Raw genomic sequence first — 17,974 nt, forward strand, 5'->3', positions numbered from 1 at the left:
CTGCTGTGATTAAAGCTGTAATTTAATAACCCACCAGCAGTCAGAGGCACTTGTTTCCTTGCTTCCATCCGGGCCCACTGCACCGCTGCCACTCTACTGGTATAATTACGCAGCTCTCAGGACTATGGGCAGTTTGCCTGTTCCACTTCTCAGACTTTGTCGTAATATAATGCTTTCGTTCTCATAGTTAGGGTGCTTAGCTCACTTCCTGTCTCTACCCCGCGCGACCAGACACGTGACGTCACAGGCACACAATGACTGTCCTGTGTAGATAAAGTGTCCTGTTCGTGGAGGGTGTGGAACCTCCTAATCGGAGACAGATCACAAACGTCAAAGATTTCGATGTCAGGTGTTTTGAAAGGTTTGTAGACACAATAGATATCTTGTGACTGATACGGAGTTTCTTTTTCTTCCTTGGATATTACAGTTTTGGATTTGTGTCAGTATATTTTACCGCCTTCATATTTTCACCTTGTAGCTTTCCTTAAAAAAATAATGTATTATATTTATGTGCCTAGTAAGAGCAACCGTTCACCCTACAACGTGCCAGCCCCACATGTATTAGATGCATACCACGCTTCCCCAGCCCCCACCAAAGACGCTGGCCTCCCCCGGCTGTTTTATTTTGTGTAAACACGTGCACAGTGAGCCAGCAGCCCAGAATATCTGGCTCCCAGGGCATTTCTTCTGTGAAAACAGCATGAACGCAGCAGGAAATCGCTTGAATTAGACTGTGGGAAGCACGGATGCCGCCACTGGGGGCCAGGCGGGGAGGACGAGCGTCCATGACAGGCCCAACGGCCTGTGCCTGGGAAGAGTGGCCTCTGTTGACTTTCACTGCACCCTGTCACCTGCTGAAGGATGATCATGTTCCACATCACTCTCCCTGTCCCCCCACCCCACTCTCTGCCCCTTTCGCCGTTGTCAATCACCCTTCCATTCGCCATTAGCGCCGACATGATCCAAGCGGGCGGTGGAGCGCTTTACGTAGACATGAAACACATGTAATATTTATAGTTCAATATTTACAGAGTTGCTAACAATACAGTATGCATGCAATATTCAGGTAGGTGCACATAGCGTATGGGTGTAAGGCAACAAAGCATGTGACAGCTACATTATTGGCTGCTCTTAATAAAATGGTTTGGAAATCATGCAACACTCCTGCAACGAGCATTGCCTAATCGCACCGCGTCCATCTTTTGTACTTCTTTCATATTTCAATCTTTACGCCTCTTGAATTACTGCTACCCCTCCCATGGAAATTTGTATTTTATTTGCGATTCGTGTATATATTTTCATTTGTGTGTCTGTATATCCACCTGTATGCAGTGGTGGCTCCTCCGCTATGGCGGAGAAGTGTTTGCCCCACTGCTTTTAAGCAGTGCGTGTCGTACATAGTAGAAACATAACATGATAACTTTGTGTTATCATTTTATGCTTCCTGCTCCTTTGTGGGTGGGCGAGGCTGCTCTGCTCTCGGAGAAGTGCTGGGAGGAGTGTTTGCCCATTCCTAAGTGGGCAATTACTGTTTGGTCGGCCCTCTCAGGTAGCCCAAACCAGTCATGCGCACTTTCTCCTTCTCCATGCAGGCTGCATTACAGCCTGCATGGAGAACATGCCCACCCCTCCAGCCCCTGGCTGAGCGCCGTGCACTCAGACCAATCACAACACTGCATTGCTGTGCATTAGCTCCTCCCTTAGATCATGTAAGAATTACTTGTGTCCTTCCACTGCTCATTTAAAAAGCGCAAATTTTTAGGTCTCGCGCCTAGCGGTGCAGTGCGCAGCACTCCTCGTGCATCGCAAGACATTTAGTGAGGGAAAAACGGGGTTTGGGTTGCTGACCTAGGAATCGCTTTTCCTTTAGTGCTACCTGATTGGCCTTTGCGTGCGTCTTTTTATAAAAGAGATATTGTGTGCTATGGGCAACTGATGCCTTTTCCGCATAATTGTGTGTTTGCTAATCTCGCTCCCTAATTCACCATCTGCCACACAATCTACAGATTACAATTAAAAAAAAATATTTATAACAAATCGAAAGTTACTTAGAAGTGCCCTCACGTGGCGCTTACAAGTGATAGACCCTTTGTAAACGTTAACGGTCACCTTTCGGCGGAGTATCTTATTGTATGGAATCTGTATGATCGTTGTATTCGACTATATGAGACTTTTGCCCACTCAGTATTAAGTGTTAAAACTATGGCATTGCGAAATAATACTGCCCAAGAATGTGACCTATAATGTGCCTTTCCTGTCGCGATATTCAGTCCTCCATAAGCATATAGCTCCTGGAAGGCACGGGGTTGAAGCTTAGCAAGACAGGCTCATCCTTTCACCATTCCTCAATTGATAAAAGGACTGCAACTGCACTGAGAAACAATGGCAGCTGTTATTCAAGCTACAGAGCGCAACTTTAGTTTTACCAGTCATATCGCCTAGAAGTGCGCACAGATTTACACGCACAGATGCTGTACTCACGGCTGGGCATCCCCGGTCTCTCGCTCTGCCACGAAGCCCACTCTGCTCGTGTGCCTGCCGGCCCCGTGCACCGCCTCCGCCTTCCACCAGCCGCAGTGCTGCTCCAGCAGGTGCAGGTGGTTTCCGGCCTTGAAGCTGAGCTCTTCCCCCGTCCGCGCCTGGAAGTCCCAGAGGAAGACTAAGAGCTGGCCGAGTGCAGCCCTTCTCGCTGCATGTGAGAGGGTCGTTTGTTCTCCCTGCGGGTGGGGTGGCCGCGGAAACTGTTCCAGCCGGGAGTGTGAGGGTCTCATCCCCCAGCGGGAGCAGGTTCACAATGACCAAGTCGCCGAGGGGTTTGTTTATCTTTCCATCCTTGCAGCACCTGCAACAGCCCCAGGGGCAGCAGGCACAACGTCTCCGCATGGCGAGGGGCGTCCGGGCGAGGTTACATGGCACGCCAGCTGCAAGGGTCGACGGATACCTCCGCCGCTAGGGGACGTAGGTGAGTGTCAGGGTAAGTGGACCTGCATGGCAGCCCCTGCTAGGTCAGATTTGGTGTCCCCTTTGCATGGCGGAGTGAGTCTGGGCACACTGATGGAGAGGAAGCGCCCGATGGAGCCGGCTACATATTACAATGCCTTGTTTAAAATATTATTGAAGTTTTATGTTACCTGACCCCTTTCATGCGATCGATCGGGTTAGATTATGTAATGGCAACCTAATATAATCTAACGGAAGATATGACTTAAATTAAACTCTCGGCCGATGTGAGAGATTTGTCAATCATTATGAACCAGCTACTCATTGCAACTTGCTGTATCACAGGAGTAAACGGGCTGGGGTTGCCGGGGCACAGGAGTAAACGGCGTGGTATTTCTGAAGTGAAAAATTAAACAATGCGGTGCTGAGAGAAACCGCACAGGGGTATTGCAAAGGAACAATTACATTGAGTTTGCAGGACGGAGTCTGGGGGTCGGTGGGGGTGTCACCCAGTAGTGAAGAAGTTGAGTGACTCAGGGGCGGTTGGGCTGGGTGCAATAGAGCCAGGGCTGGTGATCGGCATGACAGCTGCAGGGAGGCTGCTCAGGGAAAGGCCCGAAAGCTGCGATACCCTGGGAGCTGGAGCAAGAATGGTACACTGGTCTTTGAGACTGCCAGAGCAGAGGAGAAGTGAGTGTTGGTGCACGACTGGCACAGCTGGGAAGGACACCTGTTGGTGAAAGCGGCACAGCTGGGGGTTAGGACACATTGGCTCTCTGGGAATCCCACTGCTGGGCGAGGGGGACGCGCACCACTGCCGTGCTTCAGTAACCCCAGGCTTCTCTCCATAGCCCTTCGGGCCAGTCCTGGGGTCAGAGGCGAGAAGCACAGGTAAGCCCCGGGAAACCCTCAGACAGCATGAGTGAGTGAGTGAATGAGGGAGACCATTTAAATAGAGCTCACTAAGGACCAAAACCATCTCTTGGCGCCCAAAGACGGTATCCTCTGGTGTGCAGGCCAGTTCGGAGGGGGGGGGGGGGGGGGGGGGGCAGTAGGGGGTGGGCGAAAAATGATTTGTTTTTTTCTTTCAATCAGATATGGGAAAGTACATCTTAGTTTTTATTTACTAAGTATATATTTCTAAAAACAAATCCTAAAATGTGAAAATACATAGTTGCATACTACTATTTTAATGTAAACATGATTTTCTATTTTGTGTTTTTTTTTAAATTGTGTTACCAGAACTCCCTCGGTAACATTACTGCATCGTAATACGTTTACCTTGTATACAGCATGTCTTTCCATATCTGTACACATGAAGGTATTTAATTCATGCCAGTAGTAACAGATGCAGCCTAAGATAACATGTAATTTGCAAGAACACGCATCCACACGCCCCTTTCCACAGAGCAAAGGACACATTTCCTGTAATTATAAAGCACCCGCTCCTGTTGCCATTTATTTCTCATAGAGATTCTTTCATATCAGAGGTGCGGCCACGAGGACAGGACCCACAGCAGATTTTTATGGTAACCACTGTATGTAAATATAACTTCCATTTCGAGCCACAGTAGGGAAATGTGGATATCCTGAAAAAAGTGGCAGTAGCAACCTAAGACCATTCCATTTTATGTGAAGGACTGAAATAACTTTTTTTAGTGCATTAGTGCAAGATGGATCTCTAGAAGGCACATTTTGAGCAAAGTTTGCACCATTTCAGCTGCTTTGGCAGAAACTCACTTCAAAGTGCAGGTGTTGTACTCTATTTTATCAAGATTTCGTCATAGCTTAAAAAACAGTGACCATATGCCGTGTCTAGTGAAGATTTCAGGAAAATGAACTGTCCCTCCTTGCCCTTCATCCTGCACCTCCAAGTCCAAACCCCCTCTCTAGCATCTCCTTTCCTGTACCAGGGCTCAGTTTTACACCTCACATCCTCTCCTCTCTTCCCATTAGCTTCATTTCCCACTAAAATGTATTTGCTTCAAGTAAATAAAAAATACCTTAAACTCAGGTAAATGCGAGACCTATTGCATTGCAAATGGTTGTTGCTGCCTTGTAGGGGGGAAGGATGTTCAACCTTCAGGTGAAGCCATGTATATCACAGTGGTAAGAGAGAAACATAGTCGGGTTCAATGAGTAGGAAATCTAGTCTTGGATGTGGACAGTTGTGAAAATCGCAGACCTTCATCTCAGAAAATTAGCTTTGATGCGATATGTAGGAGAGAGGGTGAGAGGTGATTCTTCTGTGGTTGCTTTAGAAAATTGATTTTTATGCTTAGTGTTTTTAGATTTAGAGATTATGGTACTAGGATGTGTTATGGGTCTGTGATTACAGAGTTTTCGATGGTGTAGTAAATCTGCCTTTTCTGTGCTGTCACCCTGTATTTTTCACCTTATGCTATGTCTTATATGTTTGCTAGTTTGAGAGCTCTGTGCACGTACATCTACTAACCAGTAGTGAAATACCTGTTTGCCTCCTTTTAAATATGGTTGAATTGGAATATTCCTAATTGGTGTATTTAACTTCCCCATACATTCCTTTTATATGGTAGAGAATGTACCAAGGGCCTGAAAGTTAAATGCCACTAGAGGACTGCAGCACCTATTTTGCCATCCACTATAGCGGCTGTGCACACTTGGCTTCAGGTGTGCCATTGTGTAACAGTGTAAGACCTGCAGTCGGCCTGTCAAACTAAACCCTTTGACAGGTCAAAACATTCAGTTTAAATAATATTAAGTCACCCAATGTATCATTTGTAGTCCACAGGGTAGTTTGCATGGCATTTAAAACTAGGATATGTAGAAATTTGGTGTTAACTTACCCTTGTCTTGCGCCCAAAGGCGATTTTTCATTGTAGCAGGTCTAGGCTTCCTATGTAGAAAACCAAAGTACAGATTAAAATCCTAATACTGTATCTCAGGAATGGGACTAGCTAGAAAAATAATTAAACAACTTTTAAAATATGTATAAAAAATCCAATTCATTGGTGAAGTTGCATTTTTAATAAATACTAAGGAAACAAAACCTTTACAAAGTTACCTTTACCTTAAATAGGTATGAAATAGGTGTGAAATTCTTCTCAGGAAAAAACAATAGGCTGATCTGAATGAGTAGAACCGATTCCTCTGAACCTCATAGAGTCGGAAGGCTGGGGCTGTGAGCATCCTTTTTTACACTTATAACAAACGGTGGCACGGTTGTGTCAATGTGCAATTGGCGTGTTGTACCCAGTTTATCAAAGACAAGATGTTGAAATGACTCAGACTGGAAAGTTTCTATGAGTCTTTATTTAGTTTAAGCGCTAGCCACCAGCTCCTGCTGCCAGCCTGCAGTTATACAGGAACCAACTGTCCCACGAAGAATGCAACCATGGAGATCGAATTAAACAGCACATGCAGCTGCTTTGAAACATTACAACACATCCCCTTTACAGAGGAAATAAAAAGCATATGACAACAAAGATTACAGAAGAACAAATGAAGAAAATAAGTTAACACTATTAAATTTCTAATAAAACATTGTAAATTTAAACTAATTATAGACATAAATATTAAAAAAGTTTGATAAAATAATTAAGACATTTCGTAGTCCTCATATTTTGGAAGACGATGAGATCTGGAAGGAAAAGAAGAAGAAGAAGAAAAACTTCCACTGGGAAGCCCCATAGATGAAGGTGAAACATCTGAAGGTGATATATCAGGACAAGATGGAAACATTGATTTATCACCTTGAAACTTTACCAGACGAGACATACTCCATTTACCACCATCATGTACAGTGACAACATTTTTAAATACTACAACAATAACAAAAGGTCCCATGAAGTCAGAGATACCTTTCTTGTGCCAACGTGGTTTCTTGACCCAAAGCCATTCTCCAATTTCCATTTCACCATTTTAGTAGATTTTTTTTCATCAAATCTTAGTTTATATGAATCCTGATATGATTTGATCCTTTCACTCACCTCCTCCTCATTCAAATCGGCAAAAATACACAAAAATCAGTGGAGTAAGGTAATCTTAGCACAGGCGGAAAGGCAGCTCAGCTGAAAACAGTTAAAATCGTACCTGGAATAATGATATATTCCAAAGTATGAGCATCAATCTGAAGGAACTCCGTCGAAATCGTGAAAATCGTTGATATGGTAACATCAAGCAACAAAATGGCCACAAGCATGCAATTTCACGCAAGGTGATGTGCGTGATGACAAGGGTGATGACGATACTAGGTGACGAGGCTTAATACGTAATGGGCTTCGTCTCGAGCCACACACCTCAAAGTAAGGAAAAGCTTCAAAAATGTGAAGCCGAGCGTCGGAAAAAGGAAACGCAGGAGTAGAATGGTCGAGGATGGCTGATCTGCACTGCTTCACTAGTCTCACAAAGAAGGGTTGTGAGGTGAAGTCAGCCGTGAAGAAGCCGTGGGTTCGTCGGAAATGGGGAGAGCCGGTGGCAACTTGTCCCCAGCAAGTTTTCCCTCGTCGCCAGTGTTGAAATGACTCAGACTGGTGAGTTTCTATGAGTCTTTATTTAGTTTAAGCGCTAGCCACCAGCTCCTGCTGCCAGCCTCCAGTTATACTGGAACCAACTTTCCCACGAAGAATGCAATCATGGAGATTGAATGAAACAGCACATGCAGCCGCTTTGAAACATTACAACACAATACATATCGGATAATTGCTTCAAAGTAAAGAAGGCAGTCACCAAGTCCTTCTAATCGGGATAATTTCCCTGCAAACACACACTTATTTTCCTGAGCACCAATAAGTCAGATAACAGTTAAATACAGTAGTTGTCTGCAATATGCAGTATTTTACTCCTCTTTTTATTCAGTCTTGCCAGATGCAAACATGGAAATAGCCATTCTTAGAAGTAGCCAACACATGCTTCATCGTGGTTTATATTCACCACTGACTTCCTCAGGGCTCCACACCGAAAACATTTGCCACATATCGAAAGCACGCTGCTCTTTTACTTTAGATATCTTGATAACGGGTTTTGGTCTAGACACCGATTGATACGCTGCATGACTACTGGTTTTCAGATTATGTGGGTAACTGTCTTTAACGTACCCACGCAGTTGATTTTTTTTAGCAGATGAGTGTAATTGTCGATTAACATTATACAGTTTTTATAGTATTGGTTGGTGACAGTACATTGCTTCTCCCGGTTTGCTTTTGTGTGTTCCATATAATATCTTTGATAAATAGATTGGGACATGGTGAGGTTTCTCACTTTTGCACAATGACTATATGCGAGTTTCGTTAGGCACGTTATTTGAGAGTCTTTGCTGTGGTGTACTCTTAAAATGGATTATATTAAGTTAGCATATGAATACTTACGCATGTGTTTTTTTTTCTCAATAGATATAATGATTTTATCTTCACCTTTGGAAGGTAGTGACTAACATACGACATTTGGGTAAGACAATACTTTGTGTGTACTGGCAATAGATATTGGTGATACTCTAAGACATCTGCGACAGACATTGTCTTTTCTTAGATTTTATTTGAAGGTTACTTTCTAAGGACCAAATGTCAATATTGATCTAGGGCTAAGGGATTGAAAGAGCTACACAATTATTGTGGTCGATTTGGTAACTGCATGTAATCCCTTCGGATTAGGATGAGCTAGTCTGTACACCACGGTAACCTATGAGGGTAATGTTTTCACTGAGGCATCACACACTTGACGTGACAGGACTCGAATAACCCATAGATTGTCCATATTTTAAACCCTTCCTTTCCTTATTTAGTGTGCTGTCACATTACATGGTGGCTTGTTAGGCATGATGTTCTGTAAAGGCACTCCAATTTCACTGCAATATGTGGGGTGCACACCAGATTTGAATATGTTGATTCTTGCATTGCAGTGCCAAATCCTGTCCAAATCCTGCTTGACAGGTCTGCTAGGTTTACATACAACATGGGAGCAGAAGGACAAGAGCAGGATGGCAAGACAATTCCTGTGTATCCACTGTCTGGTTCTGACGAACCCTGTTTTGCCTAACCCGACGTCTTCTGCTGTGTTTATTGGGGGAACAGTGGCTGCTTCAAACTGGATTGTGGTGTTATATGTGGGAGTATTCTAGGATTACCGTAGTACACTTTCCACACACACACACACCCCAGGCCCTCAGAACCCACATTTAGTACAACCCTAGGCTTTCTCCATCTTATAAATACCCTAAACGGGGATTTTTGGCCACAGGAACATTTACCCTCATTGTTTAGGATGTGCCCAAGAGCCATTCCAACCCGTTTACTTATCAAAGAATAAATGTGGCATCTCGGGCCCCCACTTCAGAACCCTTCCTGGACCTGTGGAAGATCTGAAGAGGACTGGACCTGCTGTCTGTGACCAAAGAGGAGCCTTACCTGCCCCTTCTTGTACCTAAGACAAACAAGTGGGCTGCAAGGTACATCCTCCTTTTCAAGCTACAGGGACACAACAAGCAATAACAAGCCTTTCCTGTACCTGCCCTGATGACAAGTGGCACTAGCCTGGGACTGGAAACTGCTGTTTCCTACCCTACACCCTGTGAGTCTCTAAGTGCCTCCTGGGTGGTCATAGGGGCTTTAGAAGTGTACTCATCTGGTGGATTGTTATGTTATGTTATAGGGGGGTGCTTCTATAGCGCACGGCTACTCCGAGGAGTGTCCCGGCGCTGTCGGAGCCTCACAGGTCCAGAGTGAAGAGAAAACCAGCATTTACAATGCAACGGTCTCGGCAATATTATAGGTAGAGCTATTGGAATTGCTCATTATTTTGTTATCTTTTTTTGTATCCCTAAATAAATGGCATTGTTAGTTGTATTGGCATTAGCTTTATTTTTTGCATATGTGATACCTATTGCATTAGCAGAGAGAGAGTGAGGTAGTGAGATAGAGAGAGCGAGTGAGGTATTGAAATAGAGAGAGAGTGCTCCATGGAAATTCCACCATATCAGCAGAATTTCCTTCACAGCAAATTCAAGTTAGAAGAGTAAACTCCCACCATTCGTGATTCTATAAATCAAGAATTAAATGTTGCTCCTACAAATTACTTTATTTGAGTTTCTAAAATGAACTAACGTTCGTAAATAGCATCGTGAATCAGGGCCAGCGTAATTAGGGGCGTGTACTATTGCCAACGACGTTTTGTGAAGCATGACTGATATTACTACTTTAAAAAGTTTGCAACTTCATAAACATCTCTCATAGGTGGAACTTCATGCAAAACAGTTTGCACCTAACATGTATGCCATCAAAGTGGTTTTTGCCATTTTTCCCCAAAATTAAGTGGTCATGTTTTTCTCGCAGAAAACCTAGCTTGCGGAGAGCTTCATCCAGTTTTTTTTGTTTTTTTTAACTTCCCAAGTTGCAAAATCTTGGGGAAAAAACTCGAAGTTTGCTAAAGTCAACTTTGCAAATGTTGCACACCCCTAGCCATAACCCCTTCATAATAAAAGCATTATTGAGTGGATGGCCTGTCAACAGCGCTTAAGCCCCATCTCCTGAGTAACAGGAGATAAGGACACCTTAAGGGGCGCTAAGGACAGAGCTGCAGGTTCGAAACAGTGAGCAAGGTCGGAGCCTCGGCGTCGGCTCACCATCCTGTGATTCTGGGCACATCACAATCTCCCCGTGACTAAAAAAAAACATGAATGTGTCCTTGTGTAATGTAACTGGAGCTCATGTAAAGCGCCCTACTACCTTGGGTTCGAGTTGCGCTTCATAAAACTGGGAAAAAATGGGATTTTATGGGACACTCGTGACTGGTTGGCTCCAAGACCCGTAACGCTTAGCACAACGCCTAGAAAGGGCTAGAACTATACAGCGCTATTTATGTGTGGCAGTGCCACACATAGATAGCCACAGTGGCACATCCCTCCATCAGCACGTCAGTTTGCCAGCATCACCACCCCTCTCACCTCACTTCTTCCCTCATTTCCAATGCTTTGAGCGTGCTGCTCCCTGACATCCCGACTAAGTCCTAATCCTGCACTCTGGCTGTCCCGCTCACCACACTGAAACGGAAGTGCTAATTCACGCGCTTACAGCCGGTCCTTTGTTGCAGGGATTCTGCACACATGAAAACTTCACACTGTGAAGAATAGGCCTGTGATGTCAGGCCTGCAGCTGGACTGGAAGCCGCTGGCCAGCATCACCTGTTCCTCCCCGGCCAGAGATGCCGCTGCCAGGGGATTTGAGTGCTGTAATTTTAGAAGCGGTTCGGAGGAAGGCAGCAAGACATAGGCCGCCGTGCAGGCCGTTCCGGCTGCACCGTCAGTAGTGCGAGCTAAAAGGCACCAAACAAGCCGGATAAAGGACATGCTGTCCTTCCTATGCAATTCACACCAGTCGAGCCCTTAACACCACCCAGAGAGGCCTTCTCTCAAAGCTAAAGCTCTCAGTGCTGGCCCCCCTGCCTACCCCAAAAACTGCCCTCTTGCCTGCACTGGCACCCTTGCCTTAGAACCGACTACATGCCTGCACCGAAAGCCCATATCTGGCATGCCCCGCTGACAATATGATTTATATTGGATATAGCGCCCACCACTCCCACAGGAAAGGCATCCAAACGCTTGACAATGCATAGGAAAAGTAAAGAGGGAGTCTAATGTGATCTGGGCAGAAGGACAGAGATCCTGATATGTAAGGGAGGGGGGGACAGAGGAGAGCAGCGGGCGGAAGGAGGGGGGAGAACGGGCCAGAGGAGAGCAGCGGGCGGAGGGGGGGGGGGACAACGGGACAGAGGAGAGCAGCGGGCGGAGGGGGGGGGAAACGGGACAGAGGAGAGCAGCGGGCGGAGGGAGGGGGGAGAACGGGACAGTGAAGAGCAGCGGGCGTAGGGGGGGGGACAACGGGACAGAGGAGAGCAGCGGGCGGAGGGAGGGGGGAGGACGGGACAGTGGAGAGCAGCGGGCGGAGGGAGGGGGGACAACGGGACAGAGGAGAGCAGCAGGCGGAGGGAGGGGGGAGAACGGGACAGAGGCTTGACAATGCATAGGAAAAGTAAAGAGGGAGTCTAATGTGATCTGGGCAGAAGGACAGAGATCCTGATATGTAAGGGAGGGGGGGACAGAGGAGAGCAGCGGGCGGAAGGAGGGGGGAGAACGGGCCAGAGGAGAGCAGCGGGCGGAGGGGGGGGGGGACAACGGGACAGAGGAGAGCAGCGGGCGGAGGGGGGGGAAACGGGACAGAGGAGAGCAGCGGGCGGAGGGAGGGGGGAGAACGGGACAGTGAAGAGCAGCGGGCGTAGGGGGGGGGGACAACGGGACAGAGGAGAGCAGCGGGCGGAGGGAGGGGGGAGGACGGGACAGTGGAGAGCAGCGGGCGGAGGGAGGGGGGACAACGGGACAGAGGAGAGCAGCAGGCGGAGGGAGGGGGGAGAACGGGACAGAGGAGAGCAGCGGGCGGAGGGAGGGGGGAGAATGGGACAGTGGAGAGCAGCGGGTGGAGGGGGGGGGACAACGGGACAGAGGAGAGCAGCGGGCGGAGGGAGGGGGGAGAACGGGACAGAGGAGAGCAGCGGGCGGAGGGGGGGGACAACGGGACAGAGGAGAGCAGCGGGCGGATGGGGGGGACAACGGGACAGAGGAGAGCAGCGGGCGGAGGGAGGGGGGAGAACGGGACAGAGGAGAGCAGCGGGCGGAGGGAGGGGGGAGAAGGGGAAAGGTGTAGCGAGGCGAGGCAGAGGTTTGTAAGCGTGAGCAGTGCGAGGAGAGCGGCTGCGCCCGAAGCAGAAGCGCAGAAGAGACCCGGAGAGAGACAGAACAAGGCGTAAATAACCCCGTTCCTGTAGGATTATTTCCGGGTACGTCTTCTCAAAAGGTTGCTTGGCATTGTTGTCTTAGAGACCGTCTGCTGAGTCACACTCTAGAAAACGGCACTTTTGACCTGGATATTTGACGAGTCAGAAAGCTGTCGGAGATCCTTCTATCGAGACACTCAGATTACCGGTGGCTCCCGGGCAGCCATGCTAGCCCCAGTCCCCTCCGTATGCACTCTCCGGCGGCTTGCTCTGTGTATCAGCTGATCCAAGCGACTCCTGCCTGTTTACGGTAGTCGTTCGTGAGTGGTTGCACAGGAATCTCAGCTCTGCGCCTGCATTCAGGGAGTGAGTCACAGCCCAGTCAGTCACTCCAACACGGACTCTTTTGCTGAGCAATGGCGAATGAAAAACGGGAGTGAGAGTTTCCAACTGCAAACCCGATGGAATGGCGCGCAGTGCTAGCGAGGCTCACCTTCATTAAATGGCGGCCGGCAAGCTCCGTCTTTTCAGATTTGGGGGCGTGTTCGGTGGGCGCGGCTAAAAAGTGGAAAGAAGCACACCGAACACACCTCCAAATCCGAAAAGGACGGAGCCTATTTGGAGTGATGGCTCTCTCCTGCAATGGCTGGCCTCCATTTAGGAAGCCAGCCAATGGGAGGGAGCCAAAATGAGAGGCGGGATGAAGAAGCCCTACTAAGAAACATAAAACTCGCTACTTCCGGTTCTGACGAACCGGATAGTACCTCGCCCTAAAAAGGATGAGTGAAAACAGTGTAGCTCGTAGGGGCGGTGTTATTGCAGGAAAAGCAGGGTCTTCAGATCTTTCCTGAAAGCCAACAGACTGGGGCTAGATCTGAGAGAGAGAGGAAGGTCGTTCCACAGCCGGGGGGCGAGATGTTTGAAAGAGCGCCCCCCACACATAGCACACCGGATCATAGGAGTGACTGCCTTGGCCTGGGTTGAGGAGCGCAGGGATCTGGAAGGAAAATAGAAGCTGATCCATTTCTGACGATAACGGGCACCTGTGCCATGGAGGGCTTTGAAAGCGATGGTCAGGGCCTTGAAAGTGATCCACTTCTTTATAGGCAGCCAGTGAAGGGTTCTGAGTAGCTCACTGGCCCTGGCTCTCCTAGTGAGGCCAAAGATGGCACGGGCCGCCGAGTTCTGCACAACCTGGAGACGCGATAAGAGGTATTCCGGCAGTCCTAGGTACAGGACGTTGGAGTAGTCCAAGCGCGAGCCAATCAGGGCCTGTACTGTGGTCTTTCTGTGCTCCAAGGATAGGAGCGGTAGGAACTTCCTCAACATCTTCAGGATCGCAAAACATCTGCCGGCTAGGCCCGTCACCTGGGCCCTGAAGGAGAGGCAGTTGTCAACCTGAATACCCAGGTTTTCTGCAGACCCTGAGTCGCTGACAGGAGGGAACATGGCGGAAGGCCACCACTCTTTCCATCTGGGGTCTGCGGGGCATCCGAAGAAAAGCACTTCGGATTTGTCGGAGTTACACTTGAGGCTGTGACGACTAAACCAGTCGAACACAGCCCCTAGGCAGCCCCGAATAGACGCCCCGTCAAAGTCGTGGCCTTTATCGCATGTGAACAGGAGTTGAGTGTCGTCAGCTTATGAAACGATCTGGGCCCGAAGTCCTCCGCGAGTGCCGCCAGAGGGGTCATATAAATGTTGAAGAGCGAAGGGCTCAGAAACGAGCCCTGCGGAACTCCGACCTCCAGAGGCGGCACTGCGGCAGAAAAAGGTGGGGACCAGATAGTTTGCTGGCGGTTGGAGAGAAAAGACCTGAACCATCTAAACACCGTCCCCCTAAGACCCACCTCCCAGAGTCTAGATAGGAGGCGGTCGTGGGGGACGGTGTTGAAGGCTGCGGAGAGGTCAAGCATCACCAGCATAGCTTTTCCTCCCCTGTCCAAGGTTTCTTTGATCGCTTCGGTGACCTCAAGCAAAGCTGTTTCGGTGCTCAGATTAGAGCGGAAGCCAGATTGGGATTTATGTAATATATTGTTTGTCTCTAGAAAGTGGGACAGGGTAGTGTGGACATGTTTCTCGACCACTTTCGCCAGGGCTGGCAGAAGGAAGATGGGTCTGTAATTAGCATGAGATTGTGACTTAAAGGACAAAAGTCAGAAGGTAAATATTGGACCAGGATGAATCAGCTTGGTGTATCTGACCCACTTTCCTTGCAGGTCAGCCTCAAATTGTGCTTAGGTCGTGGTCTCTCGCGACCATTGACTGTCATTGGTGCGTTGTGCTTTCTGGTAATGTCTACTTACTCTTTCAAAATTCACATTTGTGGTTCTCCATATTGAATTTTGTCATTTTGTGTATTTTTTAAACTGAATTTTACTCTAGGTTTGTAATTCCGTTTAGGATGTTTATTGTTTTGGATTTTGACTTTGCTGTTTTGTTAATGCTTACTTATATTAACAGCGTCCTAAATTGGGCATCTGCTCTATGTTATAGCTACCAGGAGGTTGAGTTCAGGTTATACAGTGACCTTTAGTGTCTACCCTGACAAGGGTTGTGATTATTCCTTGAGGTGGGTTTTTCACTCAACCCAAATAATCCAATTTTTTAACCCGTTCCAAGCATCGTACGGCCCCTGGCTGTCCGACATCACAGTGGGCAAATGTGGAGGACGCCCGGGGGCTGTCCGAACCCCGCCCAGTCATTGATTCGCCGGCACCACGGCGGAATTTGCGCTGCAGTCAATGTGGTAAAGAAGTGTTATAGCATGCATATGTCGAGGAAAGCACCAAATGATTTGGGTTGGTGTGTGTTAGGCTCTGCCAGAGTAGAAGTGTGTTGAGGGAGGGCTAACAGGGAGTAGAACAGTACCTTGAATGTGTGAGCTTGTGGGAGTATGAGGACTTTGTATTCTCTCATTGTGGTGGTTCAGTTTAGATTTGATGTTAAGCAGCTCCTTTTAGGGAGTGGAGGAAAGATATGTGCTGTGATCCTTAGTAAATAGCTGTAATGAAGCATGAGGCAAGTAATCACACCCTCTGTGAATCATGTCACTAGGAGGCCTAGTCCTTATATGGAGAATCAGTGTGCAGTTGGTTTGGTTCAACTAGACTGACTGGGAGATTGTATTACAGAGGAAGGCACTATTAAGGGGTAGTGCTGTCTACAGAGAACGATGTGGTTTTGGTCTTTGACCATTGGTGTGTTTGTGTCAGTGTAGAAGTAGGTTTGATTCAGGTTATGGTTCTAATTTCTGTGATTTATGCTGCCACTATGCTCTCTTTCTTTGAGGGGTATGTGGGTGATAATGATGAGATGAAGAAGTGGATGAAGGCAATCCTATGGACCCTAGTTGGGATGAAAGCGATTGTATTATTGTTAACGTCCCAAACCCTGATATAAGCTTTTAGGGCTTTTGGAAGTACCAAACAATGTGGTGATGTTATGAGCTTGATATCTGAGGATAGTATTGTTACTTATTCATTTTCGCACAGGATAAAGTATAGCTCACATTTCCAGTCATAATAACCTCAGATTATAGGTTTTAGGCTTTTTCCCTTAAAAGATGTCTGTGTTATTTGCGAAAAAGAATAAAATAAATATCAGTTCCTGAACTATGTCCTTAGTGGGAAAAAAGTATTGGTGGGCGGAATTTGCGTAGTCGCGCTACGCAAAGCTCCTCGAAACGGTAAAAAATCTCTGCGAGCACGCAAAAGTTCTGCGACCACGCGGAATTGCTTGTTTCGCCTGTTCACAACACTTTTTTCCTGTTCTCGAACACTGTTTGCGTGTTCGGGGAGAAATATCTTGTGAACCCGCATTTTGAAAGCGCGAACAAGCAAAAATTTAGCGAAATTGCAGATCTCTGAATTTTTGGCAATTCCGCGTTCTCCGCGGAACGCGAAATTACACTAATTCCGTGACCAGAACGGAATTTACCGCCTAGGCCTAGAAAAAAGAAAGGAAGTATGCCAATTTAAATACAGCCCAGTTGACACAATGGCATTCTTCACTGATTACATTTTTTGCATTGGCTGTTGGGGATTGTTTGTGGTATTTGCTGGCAGTCTTGGGGATGGGAGCAGAATTGAATCTCTAAGGTGTTGTTACATAAATCTTGGGATTCGATCCTCCTTATTTTAGGTTTCGGTGGCCATTATAAGATTACACTAAGCACAAGACAGTTTGGGACAGGCAGTGTACAGATTTGGGGCATCGCACAGTAAGGTGGGAAAATGTAGGAATAAGATGTTAAAATAGGTATAACAAAGGTGCATCAGTATGACTTCACGTTTATGTGACATAACATTGAACTGCAAATCACCCTTGGTCCGTTAGCAAGATGCGTGGAAAACGTTTAGGGGCACAAATCACATCAAGGTGCAAAGTAAGCAGAACTTTCCATATCATTTACAATTAAAATCGCCTTGAAGTTCAAAATTACCGGAGTGTAGGAACACTTTTAGAAACACACAACACACCTTGGATGAAAAAACATTTAGGTGCAACTAAACATTGCTTCGTCGCCTTAGCAATCCCACATATAGGGAACATCTTCATTGTAATGTAAAGGCACATTTAAAGACAAAAACACCATTGGTTCAACATCAGAAAAACTGTGGTGACATGTTTATGGTGACTAGTAGCACAAATCAAATGTAGGTGTGTGTTGCATCACATTCAGATGCGGAATTAATTAGAACAGGGTAAAGAGTGGTAGTAAGGCGACTATAGGCGTAAAAAGTGTGCATCAGTAAAACAATGCATGAGTGCAGAAAACCTTTAGAAGCATAAATCACCTTTGGGTGTAAAATCACTTTTATGTGCAAAATTGCAATTGATGTAACATCAAAAACGGCTACAGAGTAGAGGCCAATTTTATTAGGATATTATTGATCACCTATCTTTTTGCTTATAGATGATGTGGCTTGTGGCATTTTTTTTTTATTTGGATTGGGCTGAGGCCGGGTTATAGAACATTATTGTGGTTGAGGTGTGAGCTACCCAGTGCTCCTACAACCACTGCATGTTTTAAGAGGTAATGAAATGTAGGGTCCTCTTGAGGAGTTTCAATTAGAAGAAGGTGCGTTTTACCATCGGTTCTACCTGTGAGTTTTAAGCTGAAGCACTACACCATAGGATGCTCAGTTTTCTGTGGCGATTATTGACCTGATTTGAGTGAAGCGAGTTAGTGGAGATAGCAAAATACTTATTTGCATTATGATGAGGTGGTGTGGTTCCAGAAAATATATTCTGTTTTTGATGCTTTCATGTTCCATGCAGTTCTCAAACGCCT

The 17,974-nt window shown here is 46.8% G+C and overlaps 1 protein-coding gene across 2 annotated transcripts in view; it reads left to right on the forward strand.

Annotated features, from left to right (window-relative positions):
- ASPHD2 (aspartate beta-hydroxylase domain containing 2) overlaps nucleotides 1–17,974 on the forward strand; it is a 221,069-nt gene that overhangs the window by 107,435 nt on the left and 95,660 nt on the right. Inside the window, exon 1 of one of the 2 annotated variants that reach the window (XM_086943137.1) lies at nucleotides 8,310–8,364. The exons of the other annotated variant lie outside the window; for it this stretch is intronic. The gene's annotated coding sequence lies outside the window, so the exon portion shown is untranslated. Of the gene's footprint in view, nucleotides 1–8,309; nucleotides 8,365–17,974 lie in introns of those variants that run through there. 2 annotated transcript variants of the gene reach the window in all.

Source organism: Lissotriton vulgaris, chromosome 11, assembly GCF_964263255.1.
Source record: "Lissotriton vulgaris chromosome 11, aLisVul1.2, whole genome shotgun sequence".
In the NCBI taxonomy this organism is placed as follows: domain Eukaryota; kingdom Metazoa; phylum Chordata; class Amphibia; order Caudata; family Salamandridae; genus Lissotriton; species Lissotriton vulgaris.